The following is a 16498-nucleotide window of genomic DNA, read 5'->3' as shown; positions in this document are numbered from 1 at the left end:
CCTGGTCACAGGAAGAGCCCTCTCCTACCCTGCTCGTGTCTGACTAATTACCTACTATAACATTTCCCCCCTCAAGAGTCCAAGACCCCAATTATTTGAGGAAAATGAATGAAGGTCAGTCTTCTGTAACTGCTTCTTGCTGACAGAGGGATGGTGGTGGTTGTTCTGTGAGTCTTGGCTTCTTGCTAGCTGTCAGGGCAGGATGGCTCCGTGGATTAATGAAAGCAGTGTCCATCCAGGTTCAAGAGAGACAGGGGAAGGATTTTGCCTCTGTTGTGTCCCACTAATGGGCAATCAAGGGGTCCTCTGTAGAAGGGTGACTCTTTTTTTGAGATGTAATCTGACTCTGTCACCCAGGCTGAAGTGCAGTGGTACCATCTTGGCTCACTGAAACCTCCATCTCCCAGGTTCAAGCAATTCTCCTGCCTCAGCCTCCCGAGTAGCTGGGATTACAGGTGCCTGCCACCAAAACTGGCTAAATTTTTGTGTTTTTAGTAGATATAGGGTTTTGCCATGCTGACCAGGCTGGTCTCAAACTACTGACCTTCAGTGATTTGCCTGCCTTAACCTCCCAAAGTGTTGGAATTACAGGCGTGAGCCACCAAGTCTGGCCAACAGTGACTCTTGACTATTGAGAGGATGGTATCCCTCACTGAGGATCATCTGGAGCTTGGTGGCTTGAAGGCCAGAGGAGACAAATCAGGTTATTAGATTTAGAAGAATGTCAAATGGAAATAAGGGGTGTGGACAGCTCCAAAATATCTCAGGATTGCTGACATGCCCAGGTAACTGGAGGATATAGTCATGCCTGCTAAGATTTAGTTGCATGGGACTGCTAACAAATTCCAATATGTGCTCAGAATTTTATATATATATATATATTTTTTATATATATATTAAAAATATATATATATATATATATATATCACCCAGGCTGGAGTGCAGTGGTAGAGTGATCTCGGCTCACAGCAAACTCCACCTCCCAGGTTCAAGCAATTCTCCTACCTCAGCCTCCTGAGTAGCTGGAATTATAGGTACCTGCCACCATGCTTGCCTAATTTTTTTTTTTTTTTTTTTTTTTTTGAGACAGTCTCGCTCTGTTGCGTAGGCTGGAGTGCAATGGCACGACTTCAGCTCACTGCAACCTCTGCCTCCCAGGCTCAAGTGATTCTCCTGCCTCAGCCTCCCAAGTAGCTGGGATTACAGGCATCCACCACCACGCCCAGCTAAGTTTTGTATTTTTTAGTAGAGAAGGGTTTTACCATGTTGGTCAAGCTGGTCTCAAACTACTGACCTCAGGTGATCCACCTGCCTCGGCCTCCCAAAGTGTTGGGATTACAGGTGTGAGCCACTGTGCCCAGCCCAGAATTAGAATATTGATCAAGATTTTTACATTACCCATTCCTCTGTTTTTTTCTGAGCTACAGCCAGAGATCACTGGTTGGTTCATAGGAATAAGCAGAGTTAAACTAAATTACAGACAAAAACTCAAAAGCAACTGATGACACTAGAATATAATAACAGGTGTACCATAGTTCTTGAAACATAATTTTTCTCTCTTCAGTTCTTGTTTTCATTAATAACATATCATGATATGACTGATTTGTTTGCAAAATAAACTTTAGTCTTTTATACTCAGCCAGATTATTTGCACAAAGCACAGCAAGAATAATTATTTGACATATAGGCTCCTTTTTAAATTGACTTTGATGGAATTTCCTTCCATAAGGAATCTCAGATAGGACTTTTTGTTTTTTTTGAGACAGAATCGCACTCTGTCACCAAGGCTGGAGTGCAGTGGAATGATCTTGTCTAACTGAAACCTCTGCCTCCAGGGCTTAAGTGATTCTCATGCCTCAGCCTCCCAAGTATCTGGGACTACAGGTGTGCGCCACCATGCCCAGCTAATTTTTGTATTTTTAGTAGACATGGGGTTTTGCCATGTTGGCCAGGCTGGTCTCAAACTCCTGACCTCAAGTGCTCTGCCCGCCTTCGCCTCCCAAAACGCTGGGATTACAGGTGTGAGCCACTGTGCCCAGCTTCAGATAAGACTTTTTAAAGCATTAAGACAGCCATGGGTTGATGACAGTAAATACCTGTGTGAGTTGGGTGAACTTCTCTCCTCTTGAAGTTGCAAGATAATTTGGGGCTCCTGGGCCTGTTAGAAAGTGACATTCTTTACTTACCACAGGTCAAGAATCCTGTACAAGGACTGTGAGAAAAGGTATGAGGCCTGTTTTACCAAGGGGCTTTATTGGTTCTCTAAGTCAATTTTGATTCCTTAAAGGAAAGCATGACATTCCAGTCAAACCCTTGATAAAATAACTAGTTTCTCCAATTGTGTCCTGTTGCAAAAGAAACAGATTCTTACTGCACTTATATAAATAATTATATTGCCATAAGTTAAGAATACTCACAAATCATTTCCAAATTCTGGAGAAATCAGGTAGAGAGAAACAAATATGCTCCACATTTTGTTTACAGGAGTACTCAATTTTCAAAGCTGTAAATAGCTCAAAAGAAGAGTTTTCTTGGCTTTGAAAAACAAAGGATTAGCAATGTTTTAAGCAAAAAGGTAAAAGAGATTACTTCACTCAATTCCAGTTTTGCTTGATATTTATGAACACATTAGTTTTCCAAGAGAGTCTTGGAAGTTCTTTCCTCTTCATTTTAATGTCAAAATCTCCAAAGAGCACCTGTTCCACAGCTTATTATAAAACCACCTTTTTTTCTGAGATAAAGTCTCACTCTGTAGCCCACACTGGAGTGCAGTGGTGTGATCTCAGCTCATTGCAACCTGCAACATCTGATTCCCAGGATCAAGCCATCCACCCACCTCAGCCTCCTGAGTAGCTGGGACTACAGGCACCCACCAGCACGTCTAGCTAATTTTTTTATGTTTTTATAGATACACGGTTTCACCATGTTGCCCAGGATGGTCTCAAGCTCCTGCACTCAAGTAATCCTCCTGCCTCAGTCTTTCTCCCAAAGTGCTGGGATTACAGGCATGAGCCACCATGCCCAGCCTGTAAACCCACCTTTTAAAAAGGGTTAAAACAAGATGATGATTGTCTGTGGATGGCAAAAAGTCTTAAGGCCACCACAGTCAAAGATGCAATTGACAAGGAAATGTGTTACCTCTGTGGTACACAATAATTTAACATAACAATTATAATTATTACTGATAACATATACTAAGTTATATCAGAATTACAGGAGTTTCACACAGTTTTGGAACACATACCAACAACTTGCTTATACAAATACAGTTCAAAGAAAGCCAAAATTTACCTTTGCATTAGAGTACTATTGATGTTAAACCCGATTCTTTTTTTTTTTTTTTTTTTTTTTGAGACGGAGTCTGGCTCTGTCGCCCGGGCTAGAGTGCAGTGGCCGGATCTCAGCTCACTGCAAGCTCCGCCCCCCGGGTTTACGCCATTCTCCTGCCTCAGCCTCCCGAGTAGCTAGGACTACAGGCGCCTGCCGCCTCGCCCGGCTAGTTTTTTGTATTTTTTAGTAGAGACGGGGTTTCACCGTGTTCGCCAGGATGGTCTTGATCTCCTGACCTCGTGATCCGCCCGTCTCGGCCTCCCAAAGTGCTGGGATTACAGGCTTGAGCCACCGCGCCCGGCCAAACCCAATTCTTAATAAAACCTTGTAGACAAATCTATCCAATCTTAATCCATTTAACCATAGATAAGATTATCATAAAACTTTTATGACCCTTTATAATTTTCTGTTAAAGAGCAGAACAATGCTCTAAGAAAACTATGTTATGCTTTTTTTTAAATTTTTTATTTTTTTTTTGAGACAGAGTCTCTCTCTGTCACCCAGGCTGGAGCACAGTGGCCGGATCTCAGCTCACTGCAAACTCCGCCTCCCGGGTTTATGCCATTCTCCTACCTCAGCCTCCTGAGTAGCTGGGACTACAGGTGCCCGCCACCTCGCCCGGCTAAGTTTTTTTGTATTTTTTAGTAGAGACAGGGTTTCACCATGTTAGCCAGGATGGTCTCGATCTCCTGACCTCGTGATCCGCCTGTCTCGGCCTCCCAAAGTGCTGGGATTACAGGCTTGAGCCACTGCACCTGGCCTATGCTTTTATTCCAAATGTTCAATTCACAGATAAACTGAATAATATACCCCTTTAATTTTAGCCAATATGTTCACATACAGATTAATCTTTTACAATCCTTCCACAACTTGCTCAAACCTTCAGCTTTATTTCAACTTAAAACTATCCTTTAACCCTCTAAACGAGGCAAAAAAAAAAAAAAAAATCCACATTTCATGCCTCCTTTTTTTTTTTTATTACTTATTTTGTTTTGTTTTGCTTTGCTTTTTTGAGGCAGGGTCTTGCTCTGTTGCCCAGGCTGGAGTGCAGTAGCATCTCAGCTCACTACAACCTCTGCTTCCCAAGTTCAAGTGATTCTACTTCCTCAGCCTCCTGAGTAGCTAGAATTAAAGGTGTGCACCACCATGCCTGGCTAATTTTTTGTATTTTTAGTAGAGATGAAGTTTTACCATTTGGCCCAGTTGGTCTTGAACTCCTGACCTCAAGTGATCCAACTGCCTTGGCCTCCCAAAAGGCTAGGATTACAGGCGTGAGCCACTGCACCTGGCTCTTGTGCCTTCTTATAATCTTTTACTAAAAGCACATTCTACTTTTCTTATACAACTTGCATGAAAAACTGTGTTCTCCAGTAGTCTTAAGTGAATGTTACACAGTTAACTCTTTTTTATTCTTTTATTTTTGAGACAGAGTCTTGCTCCATCACCCAAGCTAGAGTGCCATGGCATGATCTCAGCTCATTGCAACCTCTGCTTCCCAGGTTCAAGCGATTCTCCTGCCTCAGTCTCCTGAGTAGCGAGGGCTACAGGCTCATGCCACCAGGCCCAGCTAATTTTTGTATTTTTAGTAGAAACGGGGTTTCATCATATTGGCCTACATTGTTAACTCCTAGCAACATTTACTTTTTCTGAAAAACCTAGTAAGAAAACAATTCTAGTTACGTACTAGATTTGGAGCCTAGGACACTAAACAGAAGTGCAGATAAGGTCTGACGTTTTCCAGCATAGTCAGGGGGCATGACTAACTCTGTATGTGCTCAGGCCTTACCTAGAATTTAATGACTTTTTTCTTTTTCTTTTTCTTTTTTTTTTTTTTTTTTGAGACAGAGTCTTACACTGTCACCCAGGTTGTAGTGCAGTAGCGCGATCTCGGCTAACTGCAACTGCCATCTCCAGCGTTCAAGTGATTCTTCTGCCTTAGCCTCCCAAGTTGCTGGGATTACAGGTGCCCACCACCACATTCAGCTAATTTTTTGTATTTTTAGAAGAGACAGGGTTTCACTATGTTGGCCAGGCTGGTCTCAAACTCCTGACCTTGTGATCCACCCGCCTCGGTCTCCCAGAGTGCTGGGATTACAGGCATGAGCCACTGCACCCAGCCGAATTTAATGGCTTTAAAGAAGGCAAGTTGTAAATTCCTTTCACGAATCTTTTCATGGCTTACACAGACCATCTATGACATGCTTGGACTTTCTGACTTGTCCTAAATATCTGTCTTTTTAAACAACCAGTTATTTTATTTTAGGACAAGAATTTACCATACAAGATCCTTTTTCATACAGAATCTCTTTTCTTGTAACACTCTTTACCAGAAATACCTCTTTACCTTTATAAATTTTGAATTAGACAAAAATCATTTTCTTTCTGTTAGGAAGTTATGGTTTGTTGCTGTGCAAGTCCTGTGAAGTGGGAGCAGATAAGGAGGTTACCTATATATGGTAGAAGTTATCCCCTACTAAAGTAATTGCTCAGTTAGATTTATTGTTCGGGCTTGTTTGAGTAAGTATGGGCTGTTTTTAAACCCCAAAGGTAGAACTGACAAGGTTAAAGTTATCGGTTAAAGATTTAGGTAGCTTTTCTATGAGACATAGGGCTGTTAAAGAGAAAGATGAATTCAGAAGTTGGGTAAGTATTAAGTAGGCACCCATCTTGCTCCAAATAAATGTGAATCTTTTCTTTTGGAGGGGGTGTGCCATTTGTCCCCATTACCCGACAGAATTTGGAGAGTTGCTCAGAGAAGGAGATTAGCATAGAGTAGGAAGTTTTTGAACCCAAAAGGGAAATTTGTAATTTCACTTGCCACCTCTGGAGTTTCCCTTGGCTTTCTCCTATTGATGATGATGTCTGATTTGTTCCTAGAAGTGTTCTTAGAGGAAGGTCATATACCAGTTAAATTCCACCATTTTGCCTCTGGGTACATGTGTGCACATGCTTGAGCCTGCTCACCCAACTCCCAAGGTCTTATTGGGAAGCTGATGATCACCAGTTTCAGGTGTTGCTATCTATCCGGAGACTACCTTTCCCTGGGCTGGCTCTGACCAATTATTATTTTAGAGAGACAGTTAACAACTGCCTAACCAACATCCAATGGTCTCCTGACATTACTGGTTGGTAGAAGCCCTCTCCTGCCCTGTTCATGTCTGACCAATTACCTACTGTAACAACCATAGTTATGAAACAATTGAGAAATAAGACATAGGCTTTAACTGCAACTAAGAAAAGAGAGAGAGAGAGAGAGAAATAAGACAAAAGGATCAGCATATGCAGAACTAAATTGCACGGCTGAATTCATGGGCATGGGACCTGTGTGAGTTGCATAGGGCCCTGCACTTGGTTTAATGCTCTGTTGTTGCCATCTTGAAATTCTTTGTAATTTTTATTTTGCACTGGATTCCCCAAATTAAGTGCAGACAAAAATGTCACCTGATAAAATGTCATCTTTATTATGGGTATAAGTGATCTGGGAGAAGGTGGTTTGAGTGTGAGGTTACTTTCTGATCTCCAGACTAGACCTTGATGAAGCACATCTAAAAGAAAATTTGAAACCCAGCAAGTACATATGCTGCTCTTCCACTTGTCCTGGTAGAAAAGAAGAAAGAGACCAGATCCTCCAATCCAGGATCATTGATAGATCATTCTTATCCAGTGGAGGAATGTGTCCCACACCAACCAGGCACCCCACCCAACTCTCTGGTGAGAAGAAAGGCATTGGGCAGAGGTCAAGAGTGATTAGGTGAGCCTGAGAAACATGGAAAGAGGGAATTCTCTTTTTTTTTTTAATTTTTTGGAGACAGTCTCACTATATCACACAGGCTGGAGTGCAGTGGTGTGATCTTGGCCCACTGCAACCTCTCCTTTCTGGGTTCAAGCGATTCTCCTGCCTCAGCCTCCTGAGTAGCTGGGATTACAGGTACCTGCCACCATGCCCAGCTGCTTTTTGTATTTTTAGTAGAGATATGGTTTCACTGCTTTGGCTAGGCTGGTCTTGAACTCCTAACCTCAAGTGATCCACCTGCCTTGGCCTCTCACAAAGTGCTGGGTTTACAGGTGTGAACCACAGTGCCTGGCTGAGTCATTTCTCTTTAACCGGAATCCTTAGTCAAAATTCTTTTGGTTAAGAGTGACAAATACAAGTAAACTAGCTTAAATGGAATAGAAAGTTTTGGAAAGGTGTGGCAGATACTGTTTTCTATGTATCACCTCTCCTCTCCCCCTTCCCCTCTCCCTTCTTTCCCTCCTGATTTTGTTCAGGGGCAGGGAGGAAATTCACTGATTTCAGAGAAGCAGATGTCCTGCCAGCCCCATGAATCATAATTGGTCTAAGGTAATCATGGAAACCCAATTTTCCTTTGCCAGGCACTTACTCTTCCAACCTCCCTTGCAGGTAATGTAGATAAGTGACACAGTTCTATCCAGTGAGATAAGGAAGTCTGTGGGGTCTCTGAAAATGAGGGATTTTTCTTTAGCAAAAATTGAGTCCTTTTACTCCTGCTCCTTTCCCAATGACTTGATGCAATGAATGGAGGACATGATGTCTGGAGCCATGGCAGCTATTTTGAGACCATGAAGCAACAAGCAAAAGAATGAAGAGTCAACATGCTGAGTGACCAAAAGATGGAAAGAGCCTGGGTCTTTGATGACATAACTGAGCTGAAGAAACCCTGGCTCTACTTAACTCCAGACTGTTTTTTCTTTGAGATGGGATCTTGCTCTGTTGCCCAGGCTGGAGTGCAGTGGTGCAATCAAGGTGCAATCACAGCTCACTGCAGCCTTGACCTCCTGGGCTCAAGTAATCCTCCTGCCTCAGCCTCCCTTGTAGATGGGACTACAAGTGCCCACCACTGCGCCTGGCTATTACTATTATTATTATTTTTTGTAGAGACAGGTTCTTTCTATGTTGCCTAGGCTGGTCTTGAACTCCTGGGCTCAAGTAAGCCTCCTGCTTTGGCCTCCCCACATGCTGGGATTACAAGTGTGAGCCACTGTGCCCAGCCCAGACTTCTTAAGGAAACAACATGTGCTAGTGGTTCAAGTCACTATTATTTAGATTTTCTAACTTTCAGGCAAGTACATCTTAATTCCTACAGACTATAACACATTCACTGTGAGTCTCAATGAACCCAAGGGCAGCTCTTCCTGAAGATCAGGAGGCAGTAACTAGAAAGCAGTCATACCCCTAAGGAATTCCTCTTTCCTCCAGCCTCATCTCTGCTTCTGGGAATCTGGATCCTTTGGACTTTCTACAGACCAGTTTTCACCAATCCAATATTCACATGGCAAATCCCTCCCTATCTACGTTTCCTGCATCCAAGAGACCAACCAACTCAGGCTGCAGCCAGCTTCTCAAGCCTAATTCTAAATTCCACAAAAGAGAATATGCTTGACCCAGTTGTGAGTCATGTATACTCTGTCCCAGTTAATGTCATAGGGGCAAAGTCACACGCCCAAACATAGCTGCCCGGGGCCCATCCCATGCAGGGTATGCGTCTGTGTGTAGGAAATTCTCAGAGAAAAGGCATGCATGGTCTCAAACATAACCCTAAAGTGTCTACTATATTTCATGAGGCGGAGAGGAAGGGAGATGAGTCAGGTTAGGAATGCTAGGGAGTGGGTGGAAAGGGGACATTAAGCTTGAGAAGAAGGAACAGATTCTTTTCTCTTTTTCTGAGATGGAGTCTTGCCCTGTCATCCAGGCTGGAGTGCAGTGGCATGATCTTGGCTTACTGCAACCTCCACCTGCCTGGCTCAAGCGATTCTCTTGCCTCGGCCTCCCAAGTAGCTAGGATTATAGGTGCATGCCACCATGCCCGACTAATTTTTGTGGGTTTTTTTGTTTTTGTTTTTTTTTTTTTTTTTTTGAGACGGAGTCTCGCTGTGTCTCCCAGGCTGGAGTGCAGTGGCGTGATCTTGGCTCACTGCAAGCTCCGCCTCCCGGGTTCACGCCATTCTCCCGCCTCAGCCTCCCAAGTAGCTGAGACTACAGGCGCCCGCCACCACGCCCGGCTAGTTTTTTGTATTTTTAGTAGAGACGGGGTTTCACCATGTTAGCCAGGATAGTCTCGATCTCCTGACCTCGTGATCCACCCGCCTTGGCCTCCCAAAGTGCTGGGATTACAGGCTTGAGCCACCGCGCCCGGCCTAATTTTTGTGTTTTTAGTAGAGATGGGTTTCATCATGTTGGCCAGGCTGGTCTTGAACTCCTAACCTCAAGTGATCCACCTGCCTCGGCCTCCCAAAATGCTGGGATTACAGGCGTAAACCACTGCCCCTGGCAAGAAGGAACTGATTCTAACAGCAAGTGGAAAGCTGAGAGAGGTAAGAGGTAGGTAGGAGGTAGCTAAGAAATTCCTCAATTAAGAAGTCAAGATTCTGGCCAGGCGCAGAGGCTCATGCCTGTAATTCCAGCACTTTGTGAGGCTGAGGCAGGCGGTTCACGAGGTTGGATCGTGAGGTCAGGAGATCGAGACCATCCTGGCTAACATGGTGAAACCCAGTCTCTACAAAAAACACAAAAAATTAGCCAAGCATGGTGGCAGGCGCCTGTAGTCCCAGCTACTCCGGAAGCTGAGGCAGGAGAAGCGCTTGAACCGGGAGGCGGAGGTTGCAGTGAGCACAGTGAGCTGAGATCGCGCTACTGCGCTCTAGCCTGGGTGACAGAGCAAGACTCCCATCTAAAAAAAAAAAAAAAGAAAGAAAAGAAAGAAAGAAAAAAATAGTCAAGATTCTGTCAAGCCTATAATCCCACCATTTGGGAGGCCAAGGTGGGCAGATTGCTTTAGTTCAGGAGTTCGAGACCAGTCTGGGCAACATAGTAAGACCCTGTCTCTACAAAAAATAAAATACAAAAACCATGGCTGCTGGGCACAGCGGCACACGCCTGAAATCCCAGTGCTTCAGGAGGCAGAGGCAGGTGGATCACCTGTCAGGAGTTCGAGACCAGCCTGGCCAACATGATAAACCCCGTCTCTACTAAAAATACAAAATTAGCTGGATGTGATGGTGCATGCCTGTAGTCCCAGATGCTTGGGAGGCTGAGACAGGAGAATTGCCTGAACCCGGGGGGCGGAGGCTGCAGTGAGCGGAGACTCCGCCACTGCACTCCAGCCTGAGCTAGACAGAGCAAGATTACATCTCAAAAACAAAACCAAAAACAGTAGCCATAGGCTGGGCATGTGGCTCACACCTGTAATCCCAGCACTTTGGGAGACTGAGGTGGGTCGATCACTTGAGCTCAGGAGTTTGCGACCAGCCTGGGCAACAGCAGAACCCCATCTCTATAAAAAATACATAAATTAGCTGGGTGTGGTGGCACATGCTGTGGTCCCAGCTCCCCGGAGGCTGAGGCAGGAGGATTGCTTGAGCCCGGGAAGTGGAGGTTGCAGTGAGCCAAGACTGCACTGAAACTGCCTTTGCAAAATTATGACTGAGACAGTGAAAGAGATCTAACTTAACTGACTCCATCTTGCTTCTAACATCCAAGCTGTCCTTGTTCATTTGCGGGCAAACTAACTTTGGGAGAAACTTAGTTTATAGTTTAAACAAAGACAGTAACAGCCCTTTCCCAAAGCAGACCTCCTTCTTGCCTGGGGACTAGATTGCCCTTTTAGGACTAACAGTAGCCACAAGATTAGCAATTATGGTTTAGGCCGGGCATGGTGGCTCATGCCTGTAATCCCAGCATTTTGAGAGTCCAAGGTAGATGGATCACCTGCAGTCAGGAGTTCCAGACCAGCCTGGCCAACATGGTGAAACCCGTTTTTACTAATAATACAAAAAAAAAAAAAAAAAAGTTAGCCAAGAGTGGTGACTCATACCTGTAATCCCAGCTACTCGGGAGGCTGAGGCAGGAGAATCGCCTGAACCCAGGAGTCATAGTTTGCAGTGAGCTGAGATGGCAGCACTGCACTCCAGCCTGGCCATCTCAAAAAAAAAAAAAAAAAAAAAAAGACAAATTATGGTTTAGGAGTCATGCAGCTGAAAGCTACAGGATTCTGACCCTCCCTAAACTGATCCTAAGATCAGTACTTGAGATATTTTGCAGACCCTGCACTTAATGGATCAGCCAGCACCACCCAGATCAATAAACTGGCTCATCTCATCTTGTGGCTCCCCCACCTAGGAACTGACTCAGTGCAAGAAGACAGCTTCCAGTCCCTGTGATTTCATCCCTGACCAGTCAGCACTCCTGGCTCACTGACTTCCCGCTCCAAACCGCCCCCACCACCACCAAGATATCCTTAAAAACTCTGCTCCCCGAATGCTCCAGGAGACTGATTTGAGTAATAATAAAACTCTGGTCTCCTGCACAGCCTGCGCGCGGCATGAATTACTCTTTCTCTATTGCAATTCCCTTGTCTTGATGAATCCGCTCTGCTGTAGGCAGCGCGCAAGGTAAACCCTTGGACAGTTACAGCACCACTGCACTCCAACCTGAGTGACAGAGTGAGACCCTGTCTCAAAAAGCAAAACAAACTAATAAACAAAACAGTAGCCAGGCGTGGTGGTGTGCACCTGTGCTCGTCCTTGGGAGGCTAAAGTGGGTGGATCGTCTGAGCCCCGGAGTTCTAGGCTGCAGTGAGCCGAGATCGTGCGCCTGCACTCCAGCCTGGGCAACAGAGTGAGGCCCTAACTCATTACAAAAGAAAAAAGAAAAAAAAAGTAAAGTCAATCTCCTAAGGCTTTTTCTTGAATGAGGAATGAGGAAGTGGTGAGAAGAGAAATAGGGAAGGAAAGGAGTGGCCCTAGAGAAGAAAAGCTGTCACTGAGGAAACACTGGGTAGGATTAGACCATCCCCCATTCCCTCCTCTCTCCGCCCAAAGAGTGAAAATCAGGCCGTCTGCTTTATTTTAGGCTGAAGTCCCAAAGAGAACTGTGTTGGTGTGTGTTCCCGGCAATCGCTGGCAACAATCTTTCTCTCTAGAAAAAGGTCACTGAAATAGATTGGGGTCGGCCTCGATCTTTGTTCCCCACGGGGATCAGAAAACTACTGGAGGCCAGAACGTTGCCCTGAGGATGGCCGGGTTTCCACGCGGCCGACCCTGATAAGGATCGCAGGAGGATCGCAGGGAGGTGAGGGTGTGGGCACGGAGCCATTCCGAGAAGGGCGAGCGGGAGCCGGGGTAAGCACGGGAAGGGCGTGATTTCCACCCTCTTTCCCCGCTCCCCGTGCGTTGGGAAGAGCCAAGGGCGGGGAGGATGCGCTGGCGAGAGGCTAGCCCGGGAAAGTGAAGGATGTGTTTGCAGAAAGCGCCGGAAGGAAGTCGGAAGCAAGATAGCGGGGGCTTTGGAGGAATAGCCGGACAATTCTGGGAACCCAGGAGCTGGGGTCTGTCTGGATCCAGCTTTCCCTCCCCCCATTCCCCGAGCTCCTGGGTGGTTCAGGCCGCGGCGCTCGGGGCGGGCATCTTCAGCCACTCCTGCGCCTGAGCCGTCCGCAGCAGAACGTCCAGTCCCGGCCCCGCGCACCGGAGGCGCTCAGCAAACGTTTCCATCATGAATAAGCGAATGAAACTTGGAGCTGACAGGACTCAAGACACAAACAAATGCGCTGACGGTCAGGAAGGGGTTGCTCAAGGAGGACAGTAACTTTTACACCTGTTTCACCTCTGCCCCATGAAATGTTACTGATGGAGGCAGGAAAAACGGTTGAACCCCCGGACCGATTGGCAATTTTCCGAAAGTATTTGTAGGAAGGGTACTTTTTGTTTGAATGGAATTTTAAGGCTGGCAGCGGTGGCTCACGCTTGTAATCGCAGCACTTTGGGAGGCCAAGGCTGGAGGATTGCTGGAGCCCAGAGTTAGAGACCAGCCTGGGTGATAAAGGGAGACCTCATCTCTAGAAAAAAATTAAAAATTAGCCGTGTGTGATGGTGTGCACCTGTAGTCCCAGCTACTCTGGAGGCTAAGGCAGGAGGATCACTTGATCCCAGGAACTTGAGGCTATAGTGAGTTGTGGTTGTGACACTGCACTCCATCCTGGACAACAGAGTGACACCCTGTCTCAAATAAATAAATAAATAAATAAATAAATAAATAAATAAATCTCTGTGTGTGTGTGTGTGTGTGTGTGTGTAAGAATGGAATTTTGGGCTGAGTGCGGTGGCTAACACCTGCAATTCCAACACTTTGGGAGGCCGAGGTTGACAGATCACCTAAGGTCAGGAGTTTGAGACCAGCCTGGCCAACCTGGTGAAACCCCATCTCTACTAAAAATACAAAAGTTAGCCGAGTGTGGTGGTAGGTGCCTGGAATCCTAGCTACTCAGGAGGCTGAGGCAGGAGAATCACTTGAACCCTGGAGGCAGTTGCAGTGAGCCGAGATCACACCACTGCACTCCGGCCTGGGCAAAAGAAAAAAAAAAAAAGAACAGAATTTTACCTGTAAGCCTAAACAGATAAAAGAGATGAAAAACAATAAAACTACAAAACCAACAGTTTCCCTCCTGTTCCTCTCTCCATCCCATTCTTACTGATGATCTGGTTTTGAAAAACACTCATCTACTGCCACTCCAGAGTTACTGGCAAAGGACCGAGGCCCAGAGAGGCTAAGTAACTTAGTGTCACACAGCAAAGAAGGAAAGAAAGAGGGGAACAAAAAGAAGACAGGGACTTGAGCAAAAGCCAACCGAAAACTATGACCTGCCAGCCAAATCCTGCTTGCTGCCTGTTTCCATACAGCCTGAGAGCTAAGAATGGTCTTTACACTTTTGAATGGTTAAAGAGAAGTCAAACCAATAATAATAGTTCATGAAGTGTGAAAATTATATAAAATTCAAATGTCAGTATTCAGCAATAAAGTGTCATTGGTACACGACCACATTCATGCATGAATGGCTGCTTCATACTGCAAAGGCAGAGTTGAGTAGTTACAAGAGAAACTATAAGTGGCCTGCAAAACCCAAAATCTTTACTATCTGGCCCTCTACAGAAAAAGTTTGCGGATTTCTGGTCTGGAGTTCTCAGCAGTTCTTTTGGTTTTAAACGCTGGGGTCTGAGTCGGGTATGTGAGGGGTGAGTGAGGAGAGGAGACAGGACTCCACAGATACTGGAGTCTTTTGGTTAAAGGCCCAGAAACTGGCAGGTGCAGTGGGATTACACACTTGCAATCCTAGTGCTTTGGGAAGCCAAGGTGGGTGGATCACTTGAGGTCAGGAGTTTGAGACTAGCCTGGCCAAAATGGTGAAACCCCATCTCTACTAAAAAAACAAAAATTAGCTGGGTGTGGTGGTGCACACTTGCATTCCCAGCTACTTAGGAGGCTGAGGCGGGAGGATCACTTGAACATGTAAGGCAGAGGTTGCAGTGAGCCACGATCGTGCCACTGCACTCCAGCCTGGGTGACAGAGCGAGACTCTGTCTCAAAAACAAAGGCCCAGAAACTAAGGAAAAGATCAGGGTCAGCTTTAAGCAGTATAGAAAAAGGGGAGGCCTAATGTAAGGTGTTCTGTGGTAATTACAAAATCAAGAACAAGCCAACTTTCTGAGGCTTTCGTATGTTCTAATCACTGTTCTGGGCATGGTGGGGGATTATAAACAAGTTTCTAGGATGCTACACAAGAGCTTACAATGCGGTACGATACACACACCATAAATTATGAGGACAGTCCAGGAATTATGGTTGACACTGTCAGCTTCTCACAGGCCTCTGATCTTTCTCCTGTTACATTAGCTAACACTGAACACTTACTCCGTGTCAAGCACTATGCTAAGTATGTTTCAAGCACGATTTCCCCTACGGGGTAGATTTTAGTATTATTCTGATTTTTCAGATGAGGAAACTGAGGCTTAGAAAGACTAATGTCACACAGCTAGGCAATGGTTGAAGTCAGGATTCAAACTCCAGTCAGCCTACTTTTAGAATGAGTTTCATATGCAGCACACTGTATTAGCAGTGACTATAGCTAGATATATCATAGTGCATGTAATGTCTGCGAGAATGATATAGAGAATCACTCAGGGGTCAACCAGGAAAGAAGAAACCACTTTGAGCACTTGAAACAGAGGACATTTAATACAGTGAATTAGTGACAGAAAAGTTGAGAAGGGCCAGGTGTGGTGGCTTATGCCTGTAATCCCAGCACTTTGGGAGGCTGAGGTGGGAGGATCACTTGAGCCCAGGAGTTCAAGACCAGCCTGGGCAACACAGTTAAACTCCATCTGTACAAAAAATACAAAAATTAGCCGGGCATGGTGGTGTGCACCTGTGGTTCCAGCTACTCTTGAGGCTGAGGTGGGAGGATCCCTTGAGCCTGAGAGGTCAAGGCTATAGTGAGCCGTGATTGTGCCACTGCACTCCAGCCTGGACAAGAAAGTGAGACTCTGTCTCAAACAAACAAACAAGCAAAAAATAAGCTCTCCAGCTCTATAAGTGACACCCATAGCTCAGGCTGTCATAACTCACAGGCTATGTGGATTTTCTACCAAGCACTCACAATGAGTTAAATTATGAATTCAACATCTGTATGATGAAAACATTTCTAAAATTGGCTGGGCGCAGTGGCTCATGCCTGTAATCCCAGCACTTTGGGAGGCCAAGGCGGGCGGATCACCTGGGGTCAGGAGTTTGAGACCAGCCTGGCCAACATGGTGAAACTCCGTCTCTATTAAAAATACAAGCCGGGCGCGGTGGCTCACGCCTGTAATCCCAGCACTTTGGGAGGCCGAGGCGGGCGGATCACAAGGTCAGGAGATCGAGACCACGGTGAAACCCCGTCTCTACTAAAAATACAAAAAATTAGCCGGGCGCGGTTGTGGGCGCCTGTAGTCCCAGCTACTCGGGAGGCTGAGGCAGGAGAATGGCATGAACCCGGGAGGCGGAGCTTGCAGTGAGCCGAGATCGCGCCACTGCACTCCAGCCTGGGCGACAGAGCGAGACTCCGTCTCAAAAAAAAAAAAAAAAAAAAAAAAATTAGCCGCACACGGTGGCAGGCACCTGTAATCCCAGCTACTTGGGAGGCTGAGGCAGGAGAATCCCTTGAACCTGGGAAGTGGAGTTTGCAGCGAGCCAAGATCACAAGATCATGTCATTGCACTCCAGCCTGGGTGACAAGAGTGAGACTCCATCTCAAAAAAAAAAAAAATTCAAGATGGATATGGCAGAGCATTAAATGAAGTGCGCACGGTCCTTCTGAGTGGGGCGCCTGTATGACTG

This window comes from Macaca nemestrina, chromosome 7 (assembly GCF_043159975.1).
Source record: "Macaca nemestrina isolate mMacNem1 chromosome 7, mMacNem.hap1, whole genome shotgun sequence".
NCBI lineage: Eukaryota > Metazoa > Chordata > Mammalia > Primates > Cercopithecidae > Macaca > Macaca nemestrina.
Note: the sequence above shows the minus strand (reverse complement) of the source record.